Raw genomic sequence first — 6,000 nt, 5'->3', positions numbered from 1 at the left:
ACTCATAAGGGAGTGTCTGTAGCATATGTTCAGATAAGAACCTTTGGCTTTGCTTGTGGGTGCTTTGATATGTGTCTAGGTTCTGAATGGATGTCTTGGTTATAGATATCCTTAGGGTGGTGGTTTTTTCAGTTGTGAATTTTTTGTAGGCTGCAGCAGTGGTGAGCCATGTGTTTGAGCATATTCCCTGTTGCTCTTTGATGAGGGAGGATGGAGGTCTTTGAGATCCCTTCTCCTTCCCCAGCCCTGTGGTATAAACAGTGTGAATTATATGGGCATGCCTAGTTCAATCTCTGAGACAATAGGTAGTACTTGTGAGTAAGAATCAACCACACCCTGTATGGTTAAGTCAGTAAATGCTGTAAAGGGCTGTGCAAATTGACATCTCTGTCAATAGGTGGAACTTGCAAGAAAGAACAAGCTGCCATGCTGTTTTAGGGTCCTGTGATCAGCTCTAGCCCCTCAGGAGAATCACTCGAGTGCCCCAGATGGTGGTTGGGGCCCTGGAACTTCCAGTTGAATCTTTATTCTCCACCACGGCATAGGTAGGTAGGGGAGTGAGGCTGGGCAGGGCTGGGTCAGGTGAGCCTGCTCTCAGGCTCTACAAAAGCTGGTAAGGTAGCTGTTTCAGCAGGAGTCAAATGTTCACATCCAAGCTTCTGGCAAGAGCCACCAGGGAGGGTCTGAAGTGGCCCCACCCAGCCAAAAGTCTGCTTGTTGGGGAAGGGCCTTCTGAGATCCACAATCTGGCTCGTGGAGTAGGTTTTGCTCTTCTTTCCACTCCCCTGCTCTGTGGTCTCCCTCTGGCATCTTCCAGCAGGCAGGAGATCAAACTAGCTGAGCTCCCCAATGAAGGCACTGCAGGCTGAGGTCTCCCCTGTCCAAGATCCTACCCTGGGGTAAGAGGGCAGCTTTCCTGTTGGAGGAGGGGTGCTCCATGAGTGCAATGTGTTTGGGACCCACACTGTGTTCTCTTTTCAGTTCTGCCCATATGTATTCCCTTGCCCTGAGATTAGTTCACAAATCTCTCCTCTGTGCCCCTGAGCAACATGATCAAGGCCTGGGGTACAGGACCTGGCCTGTGGGCCTGTTCCTGGGTCCCCAAATGTCCATCCTTAACCATGCTGGGGAGAAGTGGGTTGGTCCTTAGCTGTGTATGGGATACTCCAGCAGGTTTGATGTCCCTCTGCTTCTGGGTGTGCCCTGCTCTGATGGAACAGGTGGGCAAGCAGTGCTAGGGAGGGCCAGTGAGCAGGGAGCACCCCTTAGTCCTCTGTAGTTCTTTAAGAGGAAAGGTTTGAGCCTCACTCTTTGTGGAAGTCCCAATGGGGGGAAGCAGCAGCTCCTGAGAGCCTCGCCTCAAGTGTTTCTTGGCAGTCATGGGAAGGGGAGGGGAAGGGGAGGAACAGAGTCTGAATGGAGGACAGTTAGCACTCTGATTGTCTCTGTCACTTTCTTCAGAAGGCAGCCCACCTGGAATGTCCAGGCTATGGGGGGGGGGGTCACAGAGATCCCCTGGGACCCACTGGCCCCTGTGGCTCCCACAGTCTGGGCTGGAGTTGGGAAATGTTTGTGTGAGAATAAGTGAGACAAAAACTGAGGGCTGAAGCCCCCTGAGGACGACAAATGTGCATGGTGGATGGAGAAGCAATATGGAGCCTGCCATCTCAGCTCAGGTCTGGGGTGATGGGGAACACCCCAAGGGGGCTGGCAGCCTGGTGCTTTGTCTTCAAGAAGCTCCCTGTTCACTGGCAGCAGCAGCTTTGGGACTCATAAGGGTAGAAAGGCTCTCCCTCTCCAGCAGTTCTGGAGCCTGCTGACTGCCAGAGATGTGAGAGAGGGAGAAACAAACCACTCCACCTATCCTTTTTGTTGGACTCCAAGCCTCTCAGGGGTTAACCTCTGCCAATATCTTGCTTCTTGTTCTACTACACAACTTCTTCCCATGGAATCTCTAATAGGTTCTGGCCCTTTTCCCTCATAATTACATCCAATCTGTGATTGTTTGTTTCTTTTTCATCTAAAACTTTTTCTTCTTTCTGAGACAATCTGGCAGCTGGTGTATCTGTCAGCCATCTTGTCCCAAACTCCATAAATTCTTATAATTCAATTATAAAACATTTTATTGTGGAGATATGTTCTAGATACAGCAAGAGTAACTAATGAAGAAGTAATCAACTCTACTTTTTCTGTAACTCTACCTTTCATGGTATGTTGGGACACAACAAATAAAGTAAGTTAGATGCAAATGACTTATATTGAGAATATAACCATCTATTTATATGTGGTTCCATATCAATTCACCAAAGTTTAATACTGGAAGAATTTCTGAATATTGTTCACAAATTACAAAATTTGTACTAGAAGCCCTGCCAAAATCAACAAAATTTCTTCATTTCTCTAGTTTTCAGTCCTCTTGAGTCTCTCTGTGACTGCTAAACTCCCAATAAGTCTCTCAAAAGTCAGTAAGCATAAATGGAGATTCCATAATTAGAAGGGGCAAAAATTAACTCTAGGTCATTTCTGTTCAGACTATATAGATCTGTTTGCTCCTCCTAGAGAAACCAGAAACAGAAAGGTTATATTTTTCCTCCGTTTACACTGTAGTAGTTAGATGACAGTAGTGAATCTATTCAGGCATATTTGGGATCACAAAGTTCTGGACCCACAGTAAATGTTTAATAAGTGCTTGGTCAGTGAATTCCCTTAAGGCATTTGTTTCCTAGAACTCTCTCCTGAGTTATGATTTTTTTTATTAGAAGTAGAAAGGTTTTTTTTTTTTAATTTCAGAAAATTATGGGGGTACAAATATTTTGCTTACATATAATGCCTTTGTCTCACCCAGCCAATGAATATTACCTCCAGGTGAGCACCTTAGTGTTGATTAGTTAGTATCAATTTGATGGTGAGTACATGTGATGCTTGTTTTTCCATTCTTGTGATACTTCACTTTGAAGGATGGGCTCAAGCTCTATCCCGGATAATATAAGAGGTGCTAGTTCACCATTGTTTTTTGTAGTTGAGTAGTATTCCATGGTATACATATACCACATTTTATTAATCCACTCACACATTGATGGGCACTTGGGTTGTTTCCACATCTTTGCAATTGTGAATTGTACTGCCATAAACATTTGAGTGCAGATGTCTTTATTATAGAATGTCTTTTTTTCCTTTGGGTAGATGCCTAGTAGTGGGATTACTAGATTAAATGGTGTTTCTATTTTTAGCTCTTTGAGATATCTCCAAATTACTTTCCACAGGGGTTGTACTAATTTGCAGTCCCACCAACAGTATGAGAGTGTTCCAATCTCTCCACATCCACGCCAGCATTTTTTGTTTTGAGGCTTCGATAAAGGTCATTCTCATTGGAGTTAGGTGATATCTCATTGTGGTTTTGATTTGCATTTCCCTAATGATTAGAGATGTTGAGCACTTTTTTTTATATGTTTGCTGGTCATTATTCTGTCTTCCTTTGAAAAGTTTCTATTCATGTCCTCTGCCCACTTTTTGATGGGGTTGTTGGATTTTTTCTTGTTAATTTTCCTAACTTCTATATAGAGTCTTATTATCAGCCCTTTAGCAGATGTGCAGCATGCAAATATTGTCTCCCATTCTGTAGGTTGTCTATTCACTCTAACGATAGTTTCCTTGGCTGTGCAGAAGGTTTTTAATTTGATCAGGTCCCATTTACTTATTTTTGTTGCTGCTGTGATTGCTTTGGGGTTTTCTTCATAATTTTTTTGCCTAGGCCAATGTCTATAAGAGTTTTCCCAACATTTTTTTCTAGAATTCTTAAGGTTTTGTGCCTTAGTTTTTTTTTTAAAGACTATCAGTCCCCTTAACCCACTGGCTTAGGAGTGTCAGTGCTCAGAGGTTTAAGCTCTGCTCTAAAGTAGCTTGCAGAACATGCTCAGATGTACTGGCACAGAGATCAGCTTTGTACTCTAGGAAGCCTCCTGCACAGGGTGTCATAGAGGTTTGAAAAATCAGATTTGTAAAAAAGAGAAGGAAGCTTCCAGCCCTGGAAAGTTTTCAGAACCATCCACAGTTGGCTGTGAAAGCCTGTATTGGGCATTCGACAATAACACTGTGAGGCTAAGAAGGGACAGAGAGAGATCATCTAACTACACAGAAGTGCCCATAAATGGCTTGCGGAACAGGCTCTTTTTGTTATCCTGGGATTGTAGGGGTTCATGGAAAAGGAAAAAGCCACTTCAGTTGCCTCTATTATTAGTTGTTAAAGGAGTCATCAAATGGATGCAATGTATAAGTATCATAATTATAGGCAAATTATAGTGCATAGGGTATTGTGCAAGAAAGTTGTTTCTGTCTGGTGACATAATTTTTCTGAACTTTATATTTTGGTTAACAAACAGAGCAATTGTGAAAATATGTGATTAACCTAGTATGTACACTTCAAGAAGATATAAACAAAAATAAGACCTGAAATAAATACTTGCAATCTTCCTAAATGGTATACATTTAAATTATTGGGTAACTTGGTACCAAAGGATGGTAAGTTTTGACTACTAATAGTTACAATTCATGTAGTACAAGAAAAAAAAAAAATCTAGACTTTTACAATGAAACATGAGCAATGTCAATGAATTTAAAGTCATTAACTCATTCACTCAACAAATATTTGTTGAGTATTGGTCTGTATTTGTTGGTAGCATAGACATACAGGAGCCAGGAGAGCCAAGTCAGTGGAGGAGACCAAAAGGTAGGGGTGGGATGGAAATGGGGAAAGAAGTCAAAAGAAGGCACTGGAAGCAATGGGCTGGAGCAGAGAAAAGCTGAAAGGTACTCACTGGCTTATGCAATTATTGGATAACTGCTGACATTAGAGGACACAGACTCAGAGTAGGGTACAAAAGTAAAAAAAAAAAGTCAAAATTGGAGCGGAAGACTGTATGATATGGGAGCAAACTGAGTGAATAAGCTAGATCCACTGCTTCTAGGAGAGAAGATGTGAAGGGAACAGAGAGTTAGGGCAGGGTAAGTGGAGGCCTTTTGTTTTGCTTCTTATTTTCAGATGTGAGCGATATGAGTCAAGTAAGCTTATTTTTCTGCTGAGAAGAAATAGATGAAAAGGAAATTGTTGAAGACATAAAAGGAAAACTGTAAAAAAATTATGTGGGTAGGATTGAGGTTCAGAGCTCAGATAGATGGATTATGTTTGGCTGGAGGAGAGAGCTGTGTGCGTGTGTGTGTGAGAGAGAGAGAGAGAGAGAGACCAAGCTCGCAAAAGGAGATAACGCAAGTGCAAGTAATTTCGCAGTTAGGTGGCGTCAAGTAGTTAAAGAGGCTCTAGCCTGTAGCCTCATTCTCTCTGAAGTAACAATCTTGAGTGGTAGATGGGGTAGTGAGCAAGGTATGGAGATTAGAAGATTGTTGTGGAGAATAAGAAAAAGAGATTTAAAAAAGGCAATAGAAGAGGATTTTCACAGACTGAGCATAACTGAATCATTTTACATGATTGCCAATTTCATCCTTCAGACAAGAAAGTATTAATGTTTGGGAGCAGAAAGTTATGAAGCCGACCAATGGACTATTATTCAGCACTAAAAAGAAATGAGCTATCAAGCCATAAAAAGAGGTGGAGGAACTTTAAATGCATATAAAAACTGAAAAAAAGTCAATCGAAAAAGGCTGCATATTGATATTGTATGATTCCAATTATACAACACTCTGGAAAAGGTGAAACTATGGAGATAATGAAAAGATCAGTGGTTTCCAGGGGTTGAGGGCTGTGTGTGTGTGTGTGTGTGTGTGTGTGTGTTTATGTGTGTGGAGTGAGGACAGAGGGTATATGAGAACTCTCTGTATTTTCTGCTAAATTTAGCTGTGAACCTAAAACTGCTCTAAAAAATAAAATCTACTTTAAAAAAAAGTCAACCAATCAGGATCTTAAAATTTTTTCATTGTTTATCTCCTTGAAACAAAGGCTAAACTTATGGTGACTATTTAAGGCCCCAGAGAAAATGTAAGTTTCAT

This window comes from Eulemur rufifrons, chromosome 3 (assembly GCF_041146395.1).
Source record: "Eulemur rufifrons isolate Redbay chromosome 3, OSU_ERuf_1, whole genome shotgun sequence".
NCBI classification, from domain to species: domain Eukaryota; kingdom Metazoa; phylum Chordata; class Mammalia; order Primates; family Lemuridae; genus Eulemur; species Eulemur rufifrons.
This window is presented reverse-complemented; position numbering follows the sequence as displayed.